The sequence below is a fragment of the Vulpes lagopus genome, chromosome 23 (assembly GCF_018345385.1).
Source record: "Vulpes lagopus strain Blue_001 chromosome 23, ASM1834538v1, whole genome shotgun sequence".
Classification (NCBI taxonomy): domain Eukaryota; kingdom Metazoa; phylum Chordata; class Mammalia; order Carnivora; family Canidae; genus Vulpes; species Vulpes lagopus.
The window spans coordinates 55169721-55195852 of record NC_054846.1 but is presented as its reverse complement, the minus strand read 5'-3'; the positions used below and the strand labels follow the sequence as shown (position 1 = coordinate 55195852).

General features: G+C 43.8%; 1 protein-coding gene across 9 annotated transcripts in view; it reads left to right on the top strand.

Moving 5' to 3' along the window:
- Positions 1-24350: 24350 nt before the first annotated feature.
- Positions 24351-26132, top strand: part of TUT4 (terminal uridylyl transferase 4) — a 114642-nt gene continuing 112860 nt past the window's right edge. For 3 of the 9 annotated variants that reach the window (XM_041738423.1, XM_041738417.1, XM_041738419.1), the window contains exon 1: positions 24352-24934. The gene's annotated coding sequence lies outside the window, so the exon portion shown is untranslated. Of the gene's footprint in view, positions 24935-26132 lie in introns of all 9 variants that reach the window. The other 6 variants (XM_041738422.1, XM_041738421.1, XM_041738420.1 and 3 more) reach the window with 4 other exon arrangements.

The window sequence follows — 26132 nt, the reverse complement described above, 5'->3', positions numbered from 1 at the left end:
AGCAGAGACACATGGGGATCCCTGGGTGGCGCAGCGGTTTGGCGCCTGCCTTTGGCCCAGGGCGCGATCCTGGAGACCCGGGATCGAATCCCACATCAGGCTCCCGGTGCATGGAGCCTGCCTTCTCCCTCTGCCTGTGTCTCTGCCTCTCTCTCTCTCTCTCTCTGTGTGTGACTATCATAAATAAATAAAAATTAAAAAAAAAAAAAAAAAGAAGCAGAGACACAGGCAGAGGGAGAAGCAGGCTCTATGCAGGGAGCCCGATGTGGGACTTGCTCCCAGGATCCCAGGATCACGCCCTGAGCTGAAGGCAGATGCAATTAACTGCTGAGCCACCCAGGGGTCGCTTAAAATTATTTTTATTTTATTTTTATTTTTATTTTTATTTATTTTTTTTAAATTTTTTTTAAAATTTTTTTTATTTTTTATTTTTTAAATTATTTTTAATTAAAGAGTTAAGAAATAGTGCTCCTGGCTGGCTCAGTCAGCAGAGTATGTGACTCTTGATCTTGCTGTTGTGAGTTTGAGTCCCACACTGGGTGTAGAAATTACTTAAAAATAAAACCTTAAAAATCATAAAAAAAATAGTTTAAAAATGCAAAATAATGCAACATATTGTTTAGAGATACAAATATGCATCGAAAGTCTAGAAGGGTTCCTGGCTGACTCAGTTGGGAGAGATGGGACTCTTCACCTTGGGGTCATGAGTATGCCCACATTAGGCATAAAGCTTACTAAATAAGTAAATAAATAAGTAAATAAATAAAATTCTTTAAAAAAAAAAAGTCTAGAAGAAAAAAAAAGTCTAGAAGCATCCATAGGGTAAGCTATGGAATGAGAGAAGATATTTGCAAATGACATATCTGATAAAGGGTTAGTACCCAAAATATATAAAGAACTTGTAAAACTCAACACCCCCAAAACAAGAAATCCAATTAAAAAAGGGACAGAAGACATGAATAGACGTTTTTCCAAAGAAGACATACAGATGGCCAACAAGACACATAAAAGGATGCTCAACATCACTCATCATCAGGTAAATACAAATGAAAACTACAATGAGATATCACCTGACACCTGTCATAATGGCTAAAGTCAAAAGCACAAGAAACAACAGGTGTTGGTGAGGATGTGGAGAGAGGGGAACCTCTTACACTGTTGGTGGGAATGCAAACTGGTGCAGCAACTCTGGAAAACCGTATGGAGGAGGTTCCTCAAAGAGTTAAAAATAGAACTACCCCATGATCCACCAAAGGCACTATCAAGTATTTACCCAAAGAATACAAAAATATTAATTCAAAGGGATACTTGTATCCTAAAATTTATAGCAGCATTATCTATAATAGCCGAATTGTGGAAAGAGCCCAAATGTCCGCCAACTAAGGAAGTATAAAAAAATGTGGTATACATATATAATGAAATATTACTCAGCCATCAAAAGAATTAAATCTTGCCATCTGTAACAACGTGGATAGAGCTAGAGAGTATTATGGTAAGAGAAATAAGTCAGTCAGAGAAAGACTCATATGTGGAATTTAAGAAACAAAGCAAATGAACTAGGGAAAAAAGAAGAGAAAGAGATGCATATCAAGAAACAGACTTAACTGGGATCCCTGGGTGGCGCAGCGGTTTGGCGCCTGCCTTTGGCCTAGGGCGCGATCCTGGAGACCCGGGATCGAATCCCACATCGGGCCCCCGGTGCATGGAGCCTGCTTCTCCCTCCGCCTGTGTCTCTGCCTCTCTCTCTCTGTGACTATCATAAATAAATAAAAATTAAAAAAAAAAAAAAAGAAACAGACTTAACTATGAGGAACAAACTGATGGTTACCAGAGAGGAGGTGGGTGGAAGGATGGCTGAAACAGATGAGGAGGATTAAACAGTACACTTGTTATGATGAGCACGGGGTGATGTATGGAAGTGTTGAATCACTAAATTGTGCACCTGAAACTAATATTATACTGTATGTTAATTAACTTGAATTTAAATAAAAAAATTTTTTAGGGGATCCCTGGGTGGCGCAGTGGTTTGGCGCCTGCCTTTGGCCCAGGGCGCGATCCTGGAGACCCGGGATCGAATCCCACGTCGGGCTCCCGGTGCATGGAGCCTGCTTCTCCCTCTGCCTGTGTCTCTGCCTCTCTCTCTCTCTCTGTGACTATCATAAATAAATAAAAAAATTTAAAAAAATTTTTTTAAAGATTTTATTTATTTATTCATGAGACACACAGAGAGAGGCAGAGACACAGGCAGAGGGAGAAGCAGGCTCCATGCAGGGAGCCCGATGTGGGACTTGATCTCGGGTCTCCAGGATCATGCCGAGTCAGAGGCAGGCACTCAACCGCTGAGCCACCCAGGCATCCCTAAATAAACATTTTTAAAAAGCATACATAGGAATGAAAAACACCAAATTCATGATAGTGAATACTTCTGGATTCTAGAGGAGGGGAAAAAAGGCTTAGGCAACTGTAGACAAATACATAGGGGCTTTAATTTTATTGGTAATGTGTCATTTCTTCAGTGGGTTGTGCGAATATAGTCAGTATTCATTATATTACTTTCTATAATTCTTTGTATATCTGAAATTTTTCATTAAAAATGAGATAAGAGGTGCCTGGGTGGGGAAGTTGGTTAAGCATCTGACTCTTGGTTTTGGCTCAGGTTGTGATCTCAGGGTCTTGAGATTGAGCCCCAAGTCTAGCTCTGTGCTCACCATGGAGTCTGCTTAGGACTCCCCCTTTCCCTCTGCCCCTCCACTGTGCACACAACTCTCTCTCTCAAATAAATACATCTTAAAAAGAAAAAAACAAAAGAGGGACACCTGGGAGGCTCAGTGGTTTGGCACCCACCTTCGGCCCAGGGTGAGATCCTGGAGTTCCAGGATCGAGTCCCACATCGGGCTCCCTGCATGGAGCCTGCTTCTCCCTCTGCCTGTCTCTGCCTTTCTTTCTGTGTCTCTCATGAATAAATAAATAAAATCTTAAAAAAAAAAAAAAGAAATATATAGGGGCACCTGGCCGGCTCACTCAGTAGAGCATAAGACTCTTGTGTTTAAATTCACAACCCCGAGATCAAGATTTATTTAAGTAATATTTACACTTAGTGTGAGCCTTGAACTCAAAACCTAGAGATCAAGAGCTGCATGCTCCACTCACTGAGCCAGCCAAGTGCCCCAAAAATAAAATCTTTTTTTAAAGATTTTTATTTATTTATTCATAGAGACAGAGAGAGAGAGAGGCAGAGACACAGGCAGAGGGAGAAGCAGGCCTCATACAGAGAGCCTGATGTGGGACTCCATCCAGGGTCTCCAGGATCACACCCTGGACTGCAGGCGGCGGTAAATCGCTGCGCTACCGGGGCTGCCCCCAAAAATAAAATCTTAAAAAAAAAGAGATATATAGTTCAGTGCCCAAATGAACATTTGTGATAAGTCCTTACCTTACTCCCTTGTACAGATTTACCACTGAACAACAGCTGAAACTTGAGCTACCCTCTCCATGCTGCCTTTGCTTTAAGGCCAAAAATGTGAGTTGAGGGCAGATGGTAAAGGACCTTTAATACTTGCACCTTCGCCTGAGAGTAAGGAGAAGCTGTTAAGTTTTCAGCCAGGGAGGGGCGTGGTCAGATTTATGTTTAAGGATACTGACTCTGACTACAATAGAGAACAATTGAATGAGGATTGAGAATAGAAGCAAGAAGATAAACCAGGGCACTGGCAATAGTGCAGAGGAGAGTAAATGGGGTCTACACCAAGACTGTGGTAGTGCAGACAGTGGGAAAGGGAAAGACAGAAGAGCTAAGAAGGAAATAGCAGCAACAAGACTTGAGAGTGATTGGGTGCATGGTAAGAAGGAAGACTCAAGGATGACTCCTCTGAACTTCCTTGCGAATGCTCTTTGTACATTTAAAGTATTTGGCATTTAAGTATAAACAGTATGCTATGTCGTTTTGCTTTTTGTATTTATCTTTTGTCTTCTCAGTAGACTGGCAGCTTGTTGAGGGCAAGAACTGTCTTTTCTTTGGCTCCTCCATACCACCCGGTCCCATGCCTTGTGCCAGAGCTTACCAGAAACTGGTAGGAGCTGAGAGGTGCTGAGTATGATGGTCTGGAGCTAGGAGTAATAATATTCTGATGCTCTGGGAAAGGCTGCTGAGGAAAGGTGAATCTTGCGGCTGGCTGGCTTGGGCAAGCCTTTGAAGAACCAGAAGAAGAAGGATCTGGAGCAAGAGATGAATTGAAAGCTAGTATTCTCTCTCTCTTTTTTAAGTAAGCTTTGTACCCAATGTGGGGCTTGAACTCACAACCCTGATATCAAGAGCCACATGATCTATGGGTTGAGCCAGCCAGGCATCCCAACAATCCTGATCCTTAATAGTGAATGGGAAGTGCTTCTAATTCTAAATGGTGGTTTGTTGCTTTGATTTAGTTGGTTCCAATCTATCATAACACCATACAGAGCTTCCTGAAAGCTGGGCCACTAAAATCACACTACAAACAAATAATAGCATTTTATTCATTTATTCAGTAACTTATTCAAAATAATTTTTTATTGAGCACCTGTTATCTTACATACTCTGTTCCAAGTGCTGAATTATGAAACTTATGGTCTACTGGAGAGACAATGATGAAGTACTTACAAGTACAATAAATGATATAAATGAGAAAGATAGAGTATTATAAGATCACATAATAGGAATGTCTAAACTTATCTTTGGGTTGGGGAAGGCTTCCTTCAAAAGTAATATTTAAGTTGAAATCAGAAGGATGAGCGGGCGTTAGGCAGATGAAGAGCTGGGGAGGTGAGTGGGAAGAGACACTGTGAATGGCATTGGCATGTGCGAAGGCCAGAGGCTTTAAGGAGCCCAATTTTGTTCAGAGAACTAAAAGGTTCAATTTCTAATAACTGGAGCACTGAGCATGGGACATGAGACAAAACTGAAAGACTGCTGGGAGTCAGCTCATTTAAGACTTTATGGTTGTGTTAGAGTATTCACAGATCCTCTCCCTGGGACTGGCTTTGTTCTGGGTACTAGAGATATATACAGAATTGAATCAGACTTTAAGTGCCTTAATCCCAGGACTTAAATAGCACATCAGGTGGGGGTAGAGACACTTTGACAATGGAAATGCGGCATGATAAATATGATGGTAGAAGTAAGAAGAGATTTTCATGGGAATTCATAGGAGAGGTACTTAAGGAGTAAAAATAATTTCCTCATATCTCCTTTTAAGTTATTTCCTATTGCTTCCAAACTCATATTAGATCAGTCAATTGTAGGACTAAGTTTAGATTAATGTTATTTTTAGGCATGCAGAAAAATTGTTTAGCCACTTAGGCAACCAAGCAATTGCTAGTACAATTCTTGCTTATGACTTCTTTATTCTTTAAAGATTTTATTTATTTATTCATAAGAGACACAGAGAGAGGCAGAGACACAGGCATAAGGAGAAGCAGGCTCCATGCAGGGAGCCCGATGTGGGACTCCATCCCAGGTTTCCAGGATCAGGCCCTGGGCTGAAGGCAGCGCTAAACCGCTGAGCCACCCGGGCTGCCCTTGCTTATGACTTCTATATTACATTTTCCTTTTCACAAATTCTCACTCATTCTTTAAGATTTGGCTAAACTCCCCTCTCTCATTTCATACGAGGTAGAATTGGAAATCTGTTTTTTTTTCTTCCTGTATCCCCTATAGACTTTTTCTCCCCACTAGATTTATTTTTTTTAAGATTTTATTTATTTATTTGAGACAGAAAGAGAAAGAGAGACATGAACCAGGGAAGGAGCAGAGGAAGAAGCAGACTCCCACTCAGCAGAGGTTCAATCCCAGGATCTTGAGACCATGACCAAGCCAAAGGTAGATGCTTAACTGACTGAACCACCCAGATGCCCCCTCCCCACTAGATTTCTGAAACATAGAGCTTTTGTCTTGTTCATGGTTCAATCAGTCATTCAACAAATATTTATCAAACATCTACTATGGGCTGACCATCAGGATAGGTGCCACAGATTCATTGATAACCTGGGTAAGAATCCATCCTTGCTGTCGCAGAGCTATAGTGGAGTAGAGAAGGCAGACAAGTAAGTAGGCCACAACAGTAAGTATGCCAAATGCTATGATAAGGAAAGAGTAAAGCGCCATGGGGAACCCAGAGCAGGGATATCTACCTTACTAGAGGTATAATGGAAGGCTTTCAGAAGGAAGTAATTTAAGCTAATAACTGGAGGAAAAGCATGAATTTGCCAGGCAAAGTGGCAGCCATGGATCCTCAGCTGAGACAGAGCACAACACATTTAAGAAACTGAAAGAAAAGAAAAAAAAGTTTACAGGACGGTAGAGCTAGTAGAGAGGGGAGGGGCAGGAGTCAGGTAAAGAAAGAAGGGAACAATTAGAGATAGGTGTCTAACATGGTGGTATACAGCTAGAAAACGCCATGTAAATACCCGTTGGATAAATGAATGAGCCATTCCAAAACCTGAGAAAGTGAGACTTTAGGGAAAGCCAAGTTTGCGTGTGATTTTGTTCCCTTGTTTCTCTGGGAGGCATTGTAGTGAGTTGGTTAAGAGCCTGGTCTCAGGCACCAGCTGCTTAGATTTGAACCCTGGCTTTCACAATTAATAGCTGAGGTCACCCTGGACAAATTACATAACCTCTTTTGTGTCATTTACCTTATCTGTTAAGTTAGAGAAGATAATAATACTTCTTAGGATTGTTGTCAAGATTAAACGAGTTAATACTTGTAAAGCATTGGAACAGAGCCTAGAACTAAGCACTGTGTAAGTGTTTGCTATTATTCATCCATTCATCAAAACATTTATTGCAGGCTAAGTACTGTGCTAGATGCGGTGAAAATAGGATGTGGCTCCAGCCATGAAGGAAGATCATAAAATCTAGTGAGGAAGAAAATTCATAAATAAGTAATTACAACACCATCAAGTGAGGTGGTGGGTAAGTGCTGCACAAGTGAAAAAGAGGGAGTGACCCATTCTTTCCAAAGAAGCCAAGGGAAGCCTCAGAGGGTAGGATGCGTCTAAGTTGGGTGACACAAAATGAACAGATGGCCAGCAAAGAAAGGCAATAGTATGTATCAGGCCAAGGAAGCCCCGTGTCGCAAAGCCTGAAGCCTGTTTGGCGAATGGCAAGGAGCACTTGAGCATCTATTTTGGTCTGTGCTAGGCACTAAGTTATCTCCTTTATTTTTCATAAAAACTTTTCGTTGTGTGCCTACTCCGTTTAATAATATTCCTATAGTCCTCACTGTTGCAGTGACTTTATATGTATTAACTACCTGTACTTAGGACGAGGTCAGGGTCGGGAGCCCTGCAGCACTGGAGGGGCAGGGCTGCGACGCAGACTCCCCCCTTCACCACTCTTCTTAATCTGCCCCTCCCACTCCCACCCACTAGCTGTTTTGATCTGCTGTGGGCATAGAAGCTAGATATCCAAACTTGTTGGAACTGCATGTGAACTGAGAGTTGACATTCACACTTGGGAGCGAGTGCAAGCATGAACTCTCTACAGCCTACCTAGTCTGCAGGAGACTGAGCACGGGGGCGTGACAATGACTCCCTCCCCTTTCTGAATCTCCCACTTGCTGTAGCCAGCCAAGGGGGGTGGGGGGTGGGCGGAGAGGTGGGTGTTTATTGAATTACACAGGATGTCTCAGGCCACATGTGTGTCTCTGGGGGTCCATCTTAAACGTGGATCCTCCAATCAGCAAGTTGCTCTTCTCTGGAAACAAAAAAGGTTTAAAATACTCCCTTTACTGTAGGGGAGGACAAAAGTGGGCAGAAAATGCAACACAGACAAGACGTGTGACAAAGAGTCAGGATTATCTAGAGTTAGGCAGAGCCAAATTAATTCACATAGAGATACGTGGGCTTCAGGAGACAAGGAGGAATTAGAAGGGAGAGATTTGCAGACTTCCTGGAGGAAGCAAACTTCCTCAAAAATATGACTGTGTTAAGACGTACTTACAGTGAACCCTTAGCAAATGCAACCATTAGATTAAAGGTCCCAGACAAAAGAATCAGCAGAACTTAGGAAGTGTAAGAAAGAAAGTCCAAATCGGACCTGAGGAACTCACATTAGTTAAAAGCTTTCCCTAATTTTTTTTTTTTTTTATGTTGAAGGAATTAGAAGTCTAAACCAGAACCTATTAAACCACCTTTGAAGATCAATACGGATTTATGTGTAAGTCAATGGGCAGTGAACTGTATGCTCTCATTTCAGAGCACAGGTTAAATCTTTCTCAGTGAACCCCTTATGTGACCTTCAAAAAGTCTCCAGTTAAAAAAAAAAATCCTTTTATGTATGACCTATAGATAACAATCTGCATGGCTACACCTGACTTGACATGCAGTCAAAATTCTGGTTCCCAGAGTGGGCAAAAAGAGAAGACCTCTTTTTAGTCTGAGTGTAATATATTGAACACAAACTTGTTGACAACTCTGAGGATGTTTGGAGTTCTTACTTTGTGAAACTGCTTGAAAGCTAGATTCTGGATAGGTGAATTTATAGCAACATTATGTCCCAGATTTTTGAGGACAGCCCAGATTTCAAATATCCTATCTCACTGTAACTGTAAGTATACTTATAAACTTGTGCACTAGTGTATCCTAATTTGGATAGAGAGGAAAATATGGGCACAATATAAGTGATACTTTCTGGGACTTTATGATAAGCATAGATACCAGAAGGACAACATTATGCTTGGGTTTAGGAGGGATAACAGTGCTAGGAGTATTCCTAAGAGTATTCCCTGGTAGCAGGATGAAAAAAAGCTGTTTGGATGTGAAAGAGGCTGGAAGAAACTCCTGCAAAATTGAAGATGTTATATATGTCATTTGGAGATAATAGAGAAGTCCAAGTGACAGAAATTTGGTGACAAAATAGTTTCCTCCTAGTGAAGGTCAGTTGTGTCCCCATCCAAGAGGAAAGGGCTAAAAGTCTGAAAAGGCTAGAAAGACAGAGAGAGAGACAGAGACAGAGAGAGAGAGAGAGAGAGAGAGAGAGCTATCCTCGAGAGGAGAGGGAGAGAGAAAGAGAAGAGAGAGAAACAGACTAGCATTAAAAGAGTTTAGAGAAAATCTTAAAAGAGACTTAAGAAGGTAAGAGAGAGGGTGGGATGGTGGGAAGGAAGAAAGGCTAGGGAGAGCCAGAGGAGAAGAGTGAGGATGGGGTGGGGTGGGGGAAGCTAAGGCAAGCAAGCAGGCATGGGCGAGAGAGAGACAAAGGGGAAGCCTGAAGTTTCTCTCAAGATTGTGAAAGTCTGGGGGAGAGTTGGAAGAGCTTTCAGGCTCAGAAAGGACTCTGGAACTGGACCAAAGGCTGTCCAAACAAGAAAAACTCAGAGCTGTAATTACTGTCTGCTAGAACTCCAGGGATCCCCTAGAGAGGCTCAACCTCCCCAAAGCTGTAAATGATCTTGGGTTGGAGGTCCCTGGGTGGCTCAGCGGTTTGGGGCCTGCCTTGGGCCCAGGGTGTGATCCTGGAGACCTGGGATCGAGTCCCACATCAGGGGCCTGCTTTTCCCTCTGCCTGTGTCTCTGCCTCTCTCTGCCTCTCTCTCTCTCTGTGTCTCTCATGAGTAAATAAATAAAATATTTTTAAAAAATGATCTTGGCTCATATTCTCCAGGGAATTTTGGAGATCCAGCCAGATGTTTTGTTGATGTTGTCTAACCTTAAGGAACTCTCTCTCTAAAACATTGTGCACTTGCAAGGTGGGGGTACTTACTGTGTTTAAAAGGTGTGTTTCTTAGATTCTCGGGAAACATCAAAGTAAGTAAAGTGTGGAAGTCCCCCACCTCTCCCCAAATCTGGGACTTCTATGCTACCAGCCAGTATTTGCTTTTGAAGGAAAATACGTTTGTACATAGTATAGCCTTTGCTCCAAGATTCTGAGAAAACTGCCAGTTTTAAAGTTTGGGAATGTTTAGTTGGTTTTTCTTCCCACATATAATAATGCAAGTGGAATTTAGGACAAACCCTTTAAAAATCCATTTGACAATACATATTAATTTAAAAACTTTAAAATTTTCACACTACTCAATGTAGAAATTCCACATTTGAGAATTTTTCTCCTAGGAAATAACCTTATAGTGCTTTACACATTTATGCAAAAGACAATTTATAATAGCAAAAAAAAAAATCACTTAAATGCCTAACAATAAGGGACTGGCTAAGAAAATTCAGGTACCTTCTCTTATGTAATATTTTGGTGCTGCTGAAACTATATGTACAAAATTCTTAGTGATGAGGAGAAATATGATAAAGCATCAAGTGAAAAAGCATATACAAAGTGTGATCTAAACTATGTAAAAATGTATTTTTAAAAAAGGACTGGAAGGAAATATGCTAAAAAGTTGCTTAGATTAGGGATCATGAGATAGTGGGGTTATGGTCTATTCTTATTGTTATTTTCTTCTTATGTCTTCTTCTAATATTTTCCAGATTCTGCAAAGAGCATGTAATACTATTATGATCAGAAAAAAAGGTAAAAGCTTTGTTTTAGAAGTCTAAGAAATCAGGGAACTAAATGTTTGCAAAAATAAAAACCATTTAGTCAAAGTAATTTTAAAAAAGTAATTTTACAAAAAACAATTTTACAGTTGTTAAAAGGAATGACATAAAACTTTTATTTTTATTTTAATTTTAAAAGTTATTTTAAAAAATTGTAATAGTACTGTTTACCAATGGGGAGATGCAGTTTACTTATGCCAGCAGCCATAGGGGCCAGGGGGAATAGACAGCAATCTGTATGGGATGGACTACTTAGGCAAAAATAATAACCTCCAAAACAAAGGACAGTGGTGAGCTTCACTACACTTCCCCCATGATCCCAGCATGTGATAAATGCCAGGCAATGGCCCCTGGCTGGTGGTGGAAACTAATGTATGGAAGAAAAAGCCACAAGCCACAAAAATTTGTAAAGAACTCATTCCCCACATTACACACACACTCAGATACATAATTATAGGGTGATCAATATACTTAATTGAGGAAGGAAGGATAGGAATTCTGCTGTAGAGGGAAGATAGGTAGGGAAAGGGAGAGCTCCTAACCACTGTCGATAGGGTAGGGAGCATTCACTCCCCAGAAAAGAAAGGAGTTCGTCTCCTCTAGACACAAACTGTTGGACCTAGCCCACCTCCTACCCATCCAGGACAGGCCTAGGGCTATTGCCCTAATAATGGGAGGGCAGAAACCAAAAACAATAGCCAAGAGGGAGGTAATATGAATTGATGATTATTCAAAATTACTTTCCATGGCTTCCACCTCTCACCAAGAGCAAGATCAGAAAGGAAACAGGAATGTCACAATCAGAGCTCCCTTTCTGGCAGGAGTGGACCATGTTTAACCTGTCTCCTGGACATTATTTGGAAGTAGGCCAGAGTTTCACGACCCTCCTTTCCCTCTGCATCCCCTTAGAAGGAGATGTTTATATAAAGTCAAGGGCAGATAACACAAAATTATTTTAGCTTTTACTAGGGTTTAATTTTCTAAAAAGTTATAATTATTGTATTGAAGACCAATCTATAACTACACCTCAACCATGACCAGACAATTCTAGGGGGAGAATGCAATAATAGTCTTGAGGCCCTAATACTGTGGCTCCCCTAACATCTATGTGTAACACAAATCAGCCCTTCCTTCTGGGATAAGGAAGGATACATGCACAGCAAGGGTTACAGAAAATAGATCAGGACCCACTCCATCCCTGCGTGTGTCACTCAGCCTTTACTGGTCTTCTGCTTAGGTCCTAAGCGGCAGTATCCAAGGGGAGGTGGGAAAAGGTAACTGCTAATGAAGTCAGATACAGCAGGAAGGCACCTAGCAAGGCAGTCCTGTAGGAAGATGCTTAGGCATGACACTGCCTTTCATGCACAAAAAATTATGTTCTCTCCGCATCTTAATCCCAACAGAGGAACTCATCAAAAAGATTCTTCCCTGGATCTCCTAAAAGAACAAGGGGAAAAAAACCCAAGAAAAATAAAAACTTAAAAGAAGCCAAGGAAAGGGAAACTTCAGGCTTCAGGAGCAGGAGCATCAAGAAAGATTGAACTGGTCACTGTGAAAGCAGAGTGGCAGGCAGCACCTGGGTGGGTGAACTGCACCAGACAGGCAGTGGATCAGGGGACAGTGGGAACATGGGGCCAAGCCAGACAGATGAGGCTGGGCCCCTTGCAGGGGCACAGAATGAGATCAGAAAACATTTCTTTCTTTTTTTTTTTTTTTTTTTCAGAAAACATTTCAAATAAAGCAGCCCTGTTCCCTCTCACTTTGGGGGCATGCACCCTTCTACACTTTATAAACCCTAGATCAGAGAGTAAACGGGAGTATAGGTTTAATATGTAGTTCACATTTCCCATCCTTGACTGTCCCTATCCAACAACGTCCAACAACAAAAGGACAGCTCTTTGTTAAGACTATCCCAAAGGGAAATATCAGAAAGGGAGACAGAACATGAGAGACTCCTAACTCTGGGAAACAAACAAGGGGTGGTAGAAAGGGAGGTAGGCAGGGGGTGGGAGTGACTGGGTGACAGGCACTGAGCGGGGCACTTGATGGGATGAGCACTGGGTGTTATTCTATATGTTGGCAAATTGAACTCCAATAAAAAAATATATATAAAAAAAAAGACTATCCCAAAGGGACTGAATGGAAGGGGCTGCCCCCCTCAGAGCAGCCAGAGGTGATGACAGTCTAGATGTTTAGCATCACAGAGCTTTGACTGCCCAACCCAAGGAACGGGAGCAGTTGATAGGGGACTGCAGTCCAATGACAGCCCGGCCGGGTCTTGCTCCTTGGCTCCTAGTACTAATTCATTCACATTGCAGGAAGCTGGAAGAGGCCCCTCTGGGCTCAGCTTTCAGATCAGTCTCCTGCACAGCCATTAGGCTCTCTTGTAGATCAGGCCTGCCCCTGACACGGGGGGCATGTAGTGAGTGGCCTGGCATAATGACCAAGTCAGATACGTGGACTGGCAAGGAAACTAGTAACTCAGAGTAGGGAAGTGACTGCCCCACCAAACTTTGTTCCAGCAGACTATATCTAGATATGAATCTTGCAGTTTAAGAGATTCCTGCAGAGTTGCAGAGGCCCGTGCTACTTCCTCAAGGGATCATAAATAAATCCTCAATCTGCTTCTATAACCAAGTTGTCCATTTACCGGGTGGGGTTGTAAGACTTTTCTGTTTAGCAAAAGGTTAGCCCCTGTCCCTAAGTCCATTCACTGCTTTGGGAAGCTTTGACCTTTTTTCTTGGTGGAGCCAAGATCACAGAGCTTCCCCTACCAGATTCCGTTGTAATTCTTTTTCTTGGTCTTCCCCAGTTGTAACTGTTAATATCCAGATCTCATACCTGACTTTCATTTGTCTTGGAGAATTCCAAATCAGAGGCTCAGAGATCAAAGGAGCAGTCCCACTGAGGCCCAATGATTAAGGCCTAGCCCTCGTCTACATCCAAACTGTCAGTTATCCAGAAAGCCCTTGATAACCGGCAGACAGGCTGGGGAACCAGAGGATTCCTGGGCTCACAGCTGCTCACCTGTGCACCAGGGGACAGTACAGGGACAGTACGGGGGATCTTGGTACAGAGACCAGCCTGTATGGTATGGTGCACAGGATGTGCAGCTCCTCTGTTCAGGGTTTCAGAACTGATTCCAGGTAATATAAAAGGATCCTTTTTTTGTTTGTTTAAAAAAATATTTTATTTATTTATTTATTCATGAAAGACACAGAGAGGCAGAGACATAGGCAGAGGGAGAAGCAGGCTGTATGCAGGGAGCCCGATGCGGGACTGGATCCCAGGACCCCAGGATCACACCCTGGGCCCAAGGCAGACACTCAACCACTGAGCCAGCCACGCGTTCCAAAAGGATCCTAATTCCTAAATAATCCACTTTAGGTTTTTAAAGGCTAAGCTTTACAATGGGAATTGGGACATTTGCCTGAGCTGGGTTTTTTTTTTTTTTTTTTTTTTTTTTTTTTTTACTTTTTTCCTTTTTCTACCTAACTTAGAAACCTAACTTCTTCAAACCACAGGGCTAGTCTATGTTATTGTCCTGGTCACCCTCTGACCCTCTCACGTTGTAGCTACTGGAATTCTGGGAGTGAGCACCCTAGCTGCTGCTCAGGCCCACGAAGGGGGCAAAGTGGGAGATGCCCTCTCCTACTAGATCTTCCAGGGGCTGAATGCCAAGATCCTTCACAGCACGTTTCTGAGAACTCCAGGTAGAAGTAGCCACACCTGACTGCCCTGTGCACCTCAAAGCAGAAGCCCAAACAAGAATCCTCTGTTAGGATTGTATATCTCCTAAGCAATGGCCTCCAGATTTTTTTTTTTAATTTTTATTTATTTATGATAGTCACAGAGAGAGAGAGAGAGAGAGAGAGAGAGGCAGAGACATAGGCAGAGGGAGAAGCAGGCTCCATGCACCAGGAGCCCGACATGGGATTCGATCCCAGGTCTCCAGGATCGCACCCTGGGCCAAAGGCAGGCGCTAAACCGCTGCGCCACCCAGGGATCCCCTCCAGATTGTTTCTATCCAGCTTCACCAACGGAATTGCCTCCATTTTAGTTGGCAAACCACCGTGGAGAGCGCTCGTAGTCCTCAGAGCAGCACAGGCATCTGGCCCCCAGGGCCCACCCAGAACTAGAGGCTGTCAGGGCCATGCCCCGTGGGAGGGGGGACGACGCAGTGCCAGGCAGAGCCGCAGCAGCCACCAGCACATCGGCCCCAAACCCCAGGTCTTTCAGTTTCTTCAGGTGTCTCCCGGGGTCTGGGACTTTGAACTCTGGCCAGCCATGGACTCCTCACCAAAAGGTCTCTGCGAGTCAGCCAGCTGCCCCCTATGACTTTTACTTTTTAAAAATAATTATTTTTAATTTTTATTTCATTAAAAATAAAAAATAAATAAATAAAACTTAACCTTTGAAAACAGAAGTGGTCATGAAGAAATGCTTATAATTTAAGGTTAAATGCAAAGGGGCCAAAATAACTAAGATTACTATTTAGTCCAACATTGTAAGCAACTGTGCTCAGCTCACAATGTACAGTAGGCACCTGGTAATGGGACTTGCCTATGCACATTGCCTCCTTGCAGCGGCTCGCTGTGGAACCTCTCATTCTTTGCACTCTTATCCTTTATTTACTCATTTTATTAAATAAATAAAAACAAATAGTTTTTAATATTTTATTTTTTTTACATATGCTTCACACCCAACGGAGAGCTGGAATTCACAACCCCAAGATCAAGAGTTGCATGTTCCACAGACTAAGCTAGCCAGGCCCTGGACTACGTTATTTTAAACTACTAGTAATACTGTGGTGGGTTGGTAGTTTATGCCACTTTTCTTTAGGCTTGAAGTCTTACAATGTGGTTATGGTAGGTCTATAACAAAAATATTTGAATTAAAGTCACTCTGTGCTTTCACAGGTAACTTCTGAATTCTCCTCCATTGCATGATTTCCAAGGATACATATAAAATTGATTTCCCTTTAGCCAAGAAATTACAGGGTTTGAGATCCTATCTGGGTCAGAGAAACACCTTTCTCTCTCCAAAGCAGATTCTGCACAGCCAAAATAGATATATGAGCATATACTTCTCTTACCTCGAAATTTGAGATACCCTCCTCATGCCTGCAGGATTGATTCCAAGTTCTTTAATAGGGCTCCCAAGACCCTTCATAATCTATTGCCATTCTACCTCTCCAACTTTATCTCCCAGTAATCTGCTAGCATTTTTCTTTCTTCCTTACCCTAGTTACATCAGACTTCTTCCATTCCTTAAAACACACATTAACTTTTTCCACACTTTATTGATGTGTATCATTTATACAATACGGAGCACCAAAATTTTTTTTATATTTTATTTTTATTTATTCATGAGAGAGACACACAGAGAGAGGCAGAGACACAGGCAGAGGGAGAAGCAGGCTCCATGTAGGGAGCCTGATACGGAACTCGATCCCAGGACCTTGGGTTCATGACCTGAGCCGAAGGCAGATGCTCAACCACTGGGCCACCTAAGTGTCCCAGGAGCACCAAACTTAACTGTACAACTCAATGGTTGTTCATATATGTATATACATGATCAAGATCTAGAATATTTCTAGCATATCTACACTATTCTGATTTCCATCAGCAAAGATTAGTTTTGCCTGTTATTTAATTAAAAAAAAATGGAAATATGCCATATGTATTCCTTTTTTTTTTTTTTTTTGAAGTAAGCTCTATGCCCAATGTGGGTCTTGAACTCATGACCCTGAGATCAAGAACTGCATGCTTCACTGACTGAGTCAGCCAGGTGCCCCTACCATATGTATTCTTTAAAACGCATAGTATATTTTTATGTTTCCTCTACTTGAGAACAGGAATGCTAAATATCTGTCACGTGCTAGTGCTCTCCCATTCTGCATCCATGGAAGATATTACTAATTCTTCATTCTTTCTTACTGTATCTACATTGAGGTTTAGGCTCTTTTCCTAAACTGTTTACCAGTAGCCACTCCTGATTGTTCAGAGTTGGCACTAGTGAAATTTCCCTGGACAAGAGTGGCCTCTTTCACATGAAAGCCTTCACCTCTACCACACACAACACATTTGATAAGTCATTTGGGTCTTGTTTATTCTATCACTGTAATATCTTTCCAATCTGTTCCTTTTTTTCCATTACTACTTCTCCTGCTTATTTCAAGCTTTTGTAATTTCTCACCTGATTTTCTTTTTTTTTTTTTAATTTTTTATTTATTTATGATAGTCACAGAGAGAGAGAGAGGCAGAGACACAGGCGGAGGGAGAAGCAGGCTCCATGCACCGGGAGCCCGATGTGGGATTCGATCCCGGGTCTCCAGGATCGCGCCCTGGGCCAAAGGCAGGCGCCAAACCGCTGCGCCACCCAGGGATCCCCTCACCTGATTTTCTACAACAACCTGCCCCTGTTTGCCCTGCCTTCAGTTCTGGCTCCTCTATTCTTTTCTACACACTGCTGATTAATCTTTTTTAAATATCCAAATGTGATATATACTATATCATTCTCTTGGTTAAAACCTTTAGGGGGCTATCTTTCATGCTAAGCCCAAGTGGTTAGCATGGTACTGCAGGCCTTGTGATCTGGCCCTGCCCATCTCTCCAGTATCATCTCCTGTAACCTGCCCTCCTTATGCCAGCTGCATGCAGCTTTCTGAAACACGCCCTGTCATCTTTCTTCTCTAATCTTGAATGCTCTTCTTTAAATGGCAAAGTCTCCTTCACTCATCAAGGATGTTTCAAGGATACTTATTTTTTTTTAAAGATTTTATTTATTTATTCATGAGAGAAGGCAGAGAAACAGGCAGAGGGAGAAGCAGGCTCCATGCAGGGAGCCTGACGTGGGACTCAATCCCAGGTCTCCAGGATCATGCCCTGGACTGAAGGCAGCACTGAACCGTTGAGCCACCCAGGCTGCCCTATTCACATTTCTAAGAGTCCCTTGAGGGAAGTGAGGTTTGTGGCTCCAGAACTCATCAGAGTGCATGACATTTTTTTTTTTTTACAATTAAAAAAAAATTGTGGTAAAGGAATGTAACATAAAATTTACCATCTTTATCATTTTCTTTCTTTCTTTTTTTTTACTATCTTTATCATTTTCAAGTGTATGGTTCAGTGGTAGTAAGTACATTCATATGGTCCTGCAGTTATCATCATCATTTACCTCCAGAACACTTTTCATCTCATAAAATTGAAATTCCATACATATTAACTTCATTCTCCCCTCCCCCTAGCCTCTGGCAAATACTATTCTACTTTTTGTCCACGATTTTGACTACTCTAAGTACCTCATAGAAGTGGAATCACACAGTGGGTTTTTTTTTTTTTTTTTTGTGACTGGCCTATTTCATTTGGCACCATGTCTTCAAGGTTTATGGTACCTACTTCAAGGTGGTAGCTTGTGTAAGAATTTCCTTCCTTTTTAAGGCCGAATAATATTCCACTGTATGTGTATACCACATTTTGCTTGTCCACTCATCTGCCAATGGACAATCGGATTGCTTTCACTGCTTGGTTATTGTGAATAATGCTGCTGTGAATATGGGAATATAAGTCTCTCTGAAATCCTGCTTTCAATTCTTTTGAGTATTTGCTCAGAAGTGGAATTGATAGGTCATATAGTAATTCTATATTTAATTTTTTGAGGAACCACAATACAGTTTTCTGCTGCGGCTGCACTATTTTACCTTCCCATCAACAATGCACAGGGTTTTTTATTATTTCTTCACATCCTTGCTAACACATTGTTTTCTTTGTTTTGTTTTTCTTTTAGATAGTAGCCATCCTAACAGATGTGAGGTGACATCTCATTGTAGTTTTGAATTGTATTTCCCTAATGATTGGTGATATTGATCATCTTTTCATCTTTTCATTGAGCTTATTGGCCATTTGTGGATCTTCTTTGGAGAAATGTGTAATCAAATCCTTTGTGCATTTTGGAATCAGATTTTTTGTTGTTGAGTTTTAGTTCTCTACATATTCTGGATATTAATCCCTGATCAGAGATAGGATTTGGAAATATTTTCTCCCATTCTTTGGGTTGCCTTTTTACTCTGCTGATACTGTCTTTTGATGCACAAAAATTTAATTTATATGAAGTCTAATTTGTTTATGTTTTCCTTTGTTGCCTGTGTTTTTGGTGTCTTATCCAAAAAAATATTTCCAAATCCAATATTTTTGCCCTATGTTTTCATCTAAGAGTTTTGCTGTTATAGATCTTACACTTAGGTCACAGATTCATTTTTAGTTAATTTTTGTGTATGGTGTTAGGTAAGGGTCCATTTTTATTTTTTTGCATGTGGATATCCAGTTTCCCAGCACCATTTGTTGAAAACACTGCCTCTTCCTCATTGAATGGTATTAGCACCTTTGTCAACTATCATTTGACCATATAGGTGAGGGTTTATTTCTGGAGACAGTGCATGGCATTTCATAGGATACAAAGATGAATCAGATTATCCTAACACACTGATGTTAGGTCATAGGTGAATTGGTCATAGGGAGATTGTTAGAATGAAGTTGGATCTCATTTTTTTTTATTTAAAAATTTTTTTAAATTAATTAATTTTAAAGATTTTATTTATTTATTCATGAAAGACACAGAGAGAGGCAGAGACACAGGCAGAGGGAGAAGCAGGCTCCTTGCAGGAGCCCGTTGTGGGACTTGATCCCTGGACCGAGATCATGCCCTGAGCTGAAGGCAGACACCCAACCACTGAGCCACCCAGGCATCCCGTGATCTCATTTTTTTAAAGATTATATTTATTTATCCATGACAGATACACAGAGAAAGTGGTCACAATATAGACAGAGGGAGAAGCAGGTTCCTGGGACTTGATCCCAGGACCCCAGGATCACCACCTGAGCCAAAGGCAGATGCTTAACCACTGAGCCGCCCAGGTGCCCCTAATTTTTGTTTTAGAGAAAAAAGGGAGAGATGATTTTAGAGGAAAGTAAAACAGCTGACTTAAAAAGAGTTCATGTTAGAATTACAGAACTTAAACCCTTTCCTGCCCTAGTTCATCTAGTTCACGTCCTATTTTTTTTTTTAAGATTTTATTTATTTATTCATGAGAGACAGAGGGAGAGAGGCAGAGAAACAGGCAGAGGGAGAGGCAGTCTCCCTGCGGGGAGCCTGATATGGGATTTATTGCAGGACCCCAGGATCATGACCTGAGCCAAAGGTAGGTGCTCAACCACTGAGCCACCCAGGTGCCCCCACATCCTTGTTTTTTTTTTTTTTTTAAGATTTATTTATTCTATTTATTCATGATAGACATAGAGAGAGAGAGAGGCAGAGACACAGGCAGAGGGAGAAGCAGGCTCCATGCCAGGAGCCCGACGCGGGACTCAAACCCGGGACTCTAGGATCGCACCCTGGGCTGAAGGCAGGCGCTAAACCGCTGAGCCATCTAGGGATCCCCATCTTTGTTTTTATATATGAAGAAAAAGAGGTCTGATGTTACTCTTGAAATCAGAATTATTTTTTTTTAATTTTTATTTATTTATGATAGTCACAGAGAGAGAGAGAGAGAGGCAGAAACATAGGCAGAGGGAGAAGCAGGCTCCATGCACCGGGAGCCCGAAGTGGGATTCCATCCCAGGTCTCCAGGATCGCACCCTGGACCAAAGGCAGACGCCAAACTGCTGCGCCACCCAGGGATCCCCCAGAATTATTTTTTTAAAAAGATATTATAGAAGATTTCAAATCAGTGAAGGAAGAACTATTATCTAGAATACATAGATTTGAGAAAGAATGAACTCTCTATAACTACAAATATTCAAGGAGAAGTTGAATGATCACCTGTAAGTTTTGCTGTAGAGAAGGCAGATCTGATCATTTTTCTGCCTTTCTTGTAAATATTCCATGACTGCCCATTAACTTCAGGATAAGGGCCTACTTTTTTAAATGGCATATTATATAGCTCTTAAGATGTGGTCCTAGGCTACCTAATAGCATAATTTCCTGCCATGTATCTATGTTCTTGATAAATCCAACTGTACTGTGAGGTCTATCCTTTCTAATTCTCAGACTTTACTCAAAAAAAGCAAGACAAAACAAAACCAACCATCTTAAAACAAACAAAACAAAACAACAGACTGTTTCTTTTTTTTCTTTTTAAGATTTTATTTATTTATTCATGAGAGAGAGAGAGAGGCAGAGACACTGGCAGGGGGAGAAGCAGGCTCCATGCAGGGAGCTGGACATGCGACTCTACCCCGGGGTCTCCAGGATCCCGCCCTGGGCTGAAGGCAGCGCTAAACTGCTGAGCCACCTGGGCTGCCCTCATTTATTTTTAAGGATGCAAAAAGACAAAAAGAAATGGATCCTTCTCACTATTTTTGAGGTGAAAACACTACATTAGGATCTTTGGTACTGTGTGCTATTTGTAAAAATCACAAAAGTTTTAAACTTTGAACATATCTTCTGCTTTATGGACAGTTTAGTGTGTTAGTAATTTCTAAGTACGTTCTATGTGTCAGGATTGTGCTGGGTGCTGGGAATACAAACATGAAGAAGGCATACACTGACGTCTCTCTCCTGAAGAAATCAGGCATCTAGGAAAAAAAGGAGGGGGAGCTCAGAGAAAATCTTTAGCAGATCAGATCATATCTCTCCCTTGCTTATAAATGTTTAGTGACTCCCCGATAACTACAGGAGAAAGCCTGTTTTTGTTGTTTTAATGGCATACATAGCCCTTTATGATTTGTTCCCTTTAAGATCTACAAGCAGATCTACTTGGTTTGAGCAGAGTTATCTCTGAGGTACCTTTTTTGTGATCTGATTTACTCACCAAATCACCTTTTAATCCAATATGATTATTTTTGGACTAAGTTTTTCTATCACCTAGGAAGAGAATAGAATATGAGTATTGATCTACTGGGCAAATTATATTTCTCATTATATATGATGAAATAAGACTTTTGTACAAGCAATTTTCACCTGAGTTTTAGAAGAAACTGTGTTCCTAGAACTTCTGGAGGGCTAAATTTAGAGATTTAGCCACAATTATGATGTCTTCCTTGCAAGTATCAGATATAAGTCCTCAGTGTATTTTTACAGAGCAGTCATTTTACTGTCTTATTTCTCAGTAAGCTGTTTCTGATTTTATTGAAAGAACATAGGACTGGTATTTTTTTTTTTTAAGTTTTATTTATTCATTCATGAGAGACAGAGAGAGAGAGAGAGAGAGAGGCAGAGACACAGGCAGAGGGAGAGGCAGGTCCCCTATGTGGGACTTGATCCCTGGACCTCAGGATCATGTCCTGGGCCAAAGGCAGATGCTCAACCGCTGAGCCACCCAGGTGCCCCAGTACTGGTATTCTAGTCTTGCCTGTGACTGACTGTATGATCCTGGTGACTAATTAAATCTCTTATGTCCAAAGTTTCCTGACTTTTCAAGTAGAAATATTATTTGTTCTATATATACTTTGTGATGACACACACAAAGTTTATTTTTTATTTTTTTTACAAAGTTTAATTTTAACTTAACGAGTATAGTTTAACTCAACGATTATATATTATATGGAATACAAATATAAGTATTTGTGCTCAAGCTTATATTCTATTGGGATTAGACTTATAAAAGTAACATCTAGGGATCCAGAAAAAGGATGGATTATATTCAGTGGAGGGAGGGGTGTGATCAGGAATATTTGATAAAGGAGATAGGGGTTGAGCTGGGTCTTGAGGAATGGGAAAGGTGGTAGAGTCATCTGGAAAGGATAAGAACAGAGAGGCCCTGGGATTCTCAATCTGGCCCCAGATTTTTTTTTTTTTTTTTTTTAAGATTTATTTAAGAGAGAGAGAGCAAGTACGAATGCACAAGCTCAGTTGGGAGTGGGGGTGAGGGGAGGGGTAGGGATAGGGTAGAGAGAGAATCTCAAGCAGATTCCCCGCTGGGTAGAGAGGCAAGGCTGGATCTCAGGACCCTGAGATCAAGAACCGGAGATTATGACCTGAGCAGAAATCAAGAGTCAGACACTCAACCCACTAAGCTACCCAGGTGCCCCTGGCCCCAGTTTTTATTTTCAGACTTGTTATCTTCTGCACACTTCAGATTAAATGATGTTTTTTGAATCAGGCATGTGTCTGGGACATAGCAGGCAAGCTTCCAAGGTCCAGCTTCTATCTCTTCCATTAAAGCCTCACCCAAGTGAATTTATCCTTTCTTCTGCATCAGTCCAGGCCTTTGTTCCTATGACCTCTTGCTTTCATTGTAGCTTACTAGAACCACCTTCCTTGCTTAATGGTGAACTTTTTGGAGACAGGAATCTGCTACTGAACTCAGTGATTTGCTTTTATGAAGTAATCAGGGAATTTTATTCAACTGAACTTGTTCCAAGGACACTGATATCACTCACTGAAGTGAAGGACAGAGGGGGGAGAGAGAGAGAGAGAGAGAGAGAGAGAGAGAGGCAGAGACACAGGTAGAGGGAGAAGCAGGCTCCATGCACCGGGAGCCCGACGTGGGATTCGATCCCGGATCTCCAGGATCGCGCCCTGGGCCAAGGGCAGGCGCCAAACCGCTGCGCCACCCAGGGATCCCTCTCTATAGGCTTTAACTTTTGTTTCCTGTTTTCCTCACCACATCCCTGTAAAGTGGTTTTGCCTTTGAAAACTTAGATGAGGAAACGCAGAGGGTGCATTTGTCCATAGTCATCCAGGAAAATTCTGAAGTCAAGCAGGGCTCTTTTGACTTGAAATCCACTATTTGCTGCACTATACCCAGACCCTGTAGAATCAGACAAGTAGGAGTAAAATGCACTTATTCTCAGTGCTCTGGTTTTCTCTTTGTAGGTGGGAGCAATAGTACTGACCACATGGGATTGCTATGTTATGAGGGTTAAATGGGGTGAAATATGTGAAGTCCCTAGGTCAAGGTCTAGCACTTGGTGGGCAATGCTTGGTGTCTTGTCATAAGCTTCAAATTCAAATGGAAACAAACAGAGCAGTAAGTATCCACTTCTGAGGTGTAGCGGGAAACAGATGGGACTCCACAGACAGGAATATCCTTTGTAACCTCTGGTAGGTTATATCCTCTGAGACAAATATGAAAGGTCATAAGGCAGTATTTTGTAAACACTTCAGATTTGGCATGCTCCTTCACCATCACGTCCACCCGTGTTCTATCCTTTTCCTGCGTCGCGTGTGTCAAATGCAAGCATTGTAGTTGAGTGATTTATGGTCAGACGTTGGTTGAATACTGTCCAAGGGTTTTTGTTTTTTTTTTAAATAACCAAACCATAGGTCCTCCCAGATCGTGATTTTAAATAACTATGCAGAGGAACCTAATACATTAAAGCATGCAAGGAGGGGCCCAGGGATGGTAGCCGATTGCAAACCCGAGTTAAACTAAAATTATTCTTGAAATCTTTCCAGGTTAGGGGGCTGTTCTTAAAATTTTCCGGCCGAGCTCCTTAACTCCTAAATAGGCATTTTAAAAAGGAAAGAATTCCAGCTTTGGTGGGCTGGTGGCAAAGGCGAGTAGGCTGGTGTCGACCCCGGTTCCTCCGTCCCGCTCCCGCTTGAGGTTCAGAAGCCCGCGCTGGGCGCCGAGGGTCGGCGAGGCTTGGCCAGGCCACAAGGTGCGCGCCGGCGGCGGCGGGGGCGGCGGCGACGGGGCAGCTTTCCGGCCCCTCTTTTTCTTGGGGGCCTCGGGAGGGCGGCCCGGCCCAGGAAGAGGGCGGAGCCGCGCGGCCGAGGCCGTCAGCCGGCGGCTCGCGGGGCCCCGCGCGGAGCCGCCCCCGCCCCCGCCCCCCCCGCGCGCAGCCGGACCCCCGGCCCCGCCCCCCTTCGACCCCGCGCCCCCTCCCAACTCCCCCTTCGGCTCCGCGCCCCGCCCCCGCCGGCACCGCCCCCTCCTCGCGGGCTAACGGGTGCCCGCGCGCGCGCCCCCGTCCGCGGCCGGAGTGTGAGTGCGCTGCCCTCCCGGCGCGGCCCCTCCCCATTGTTTCTCGCCGCTACCACCGGCCTTCGGACGCAGCCCCGCCCCCGCCCCCCGCCCCGTTTCACCCGCGCCCGGGGGCCCCCAGAGCGAAGGGAGGGGGACCCTGCAGTCTTTCCTCGGCGTCTCCTCCCCAGCCCTGCCGCGGGGTCGGGCCTCCGCCGAGGCTCCGGCCGGCCCGCCCCGCCCCTCCCCCACGCCCGCTCCCCTCGGCCCCCTCCCCTCAGCGGGTCCTCCTTTTTCTCTCCCTCTCCCTCCTCCTCCCCCACCCGATCCCTTCCCCCCCACAATGCAGTTCGCGGCGCGGCGGACATGGCGGTGGAGTCCTGAGCTCGTCGTGTCCCGGCCTCCAGCGGCGGCGGCAGTGACGGCGGCGGCGGCGGGAGGCGGCGGGGGGAGCGGGAGCCACTGGGATGAGGAGGCGCCGCGCGCGCCTGTAGCTCGCGGGCTTCGCAGGTACGGAGGTTGCGGGCGCGGCGCCGGGCGCCGGGCGCCGAGGGGGTGTGCTCGGGAAGGCCGGCGGCCCCGCTTCGCCGCCTCAGGTGCCGCGCCTCGCAGGTGCCGGGCCCGGCCGAGCGGCCCCCGCCGCCCCCGGGCCTGACACTTCTCTCTGCCGGGACGGGCTCCGGGCGCCCCGAGGGGAGGCAGGCTGAGCGCCGTGGGGCGGCGGCCTGGCGGCTGAGGCGGCCTTGGGGCGCCGCGGGGGCCGGACTTCGCGGGGCTGCGGCGCTTGGCTCCGGCCGGAACCCGCAGACCCGGGGGCGGCTCTAGAGTCAGCGGGTCGGTGCGAGCTCGTCCGCGGCGTGTGCGCCCTTCCTTGCCTGCTCCTTTCCTGCGCCACGGACGCAGATGTACCTGAAACGCGTAAATACACTCACGCGATACGCGGTGAGTCCTCTCCGGGTCGCCCGTGGCGGCGGGGGCGGCGGCGGTGCCCGCTCGCCCCTCGGCCCTCTCCCGCCTTCTCCCCCGCCCCCGGTCGGTGGTGCTGATGAAGGCGTTTGACGTGGGAAACTGTGAGGTTCATATTTGTAAACAGACGGCGGTAGCGGTGTGTGGTGCCCGCCTCCGCCGGCGCGCTGGTCCCGTCGTCCGATTGCAGAAGAGCCAGCGGTGTAGACCCGCGAGAAGCGCGTCGTCGAGATTTCTAGTCACACCTGAATGGGACGAATTACTGTTACTTTAAAAACGTTGATTGCACATTTTCTTTTCATAAGTTTATTAGATCTTTGATCCGACGAATTTTGAACCTTGCGTGGGACCTCGTTTCGGTACACCATGTTTCTTCATTTTGATATATTTCTGATACAAAAGTAGTTCCTTACACATGTGACATTCTACTTCATGTTGTGATCTTTATCGTGTCTAGAAACGCAATTCAAATTGCGTACTGTTGGCGTGCATTTGGTAATTAGCTGGAGTGGATCAGATTACCTTTTGTTTCCAAAAGACCCCCCCCTCCCCCGCCAAAGTCTTGTAGCAGCGAAATGTGTAACACTTGGCGAAACAGAACATATCCTGTTTCTAAAGTAATGAGAACTATTAGCTAATAATGCTGGATAATCCCAACTGGGTACGACAATTTAGAGTGCCCTACCAAATCGGTGAATTGTGGAATGGTTTAAAAAAAAAAAAAGTTGACTTTTTTTGTTGT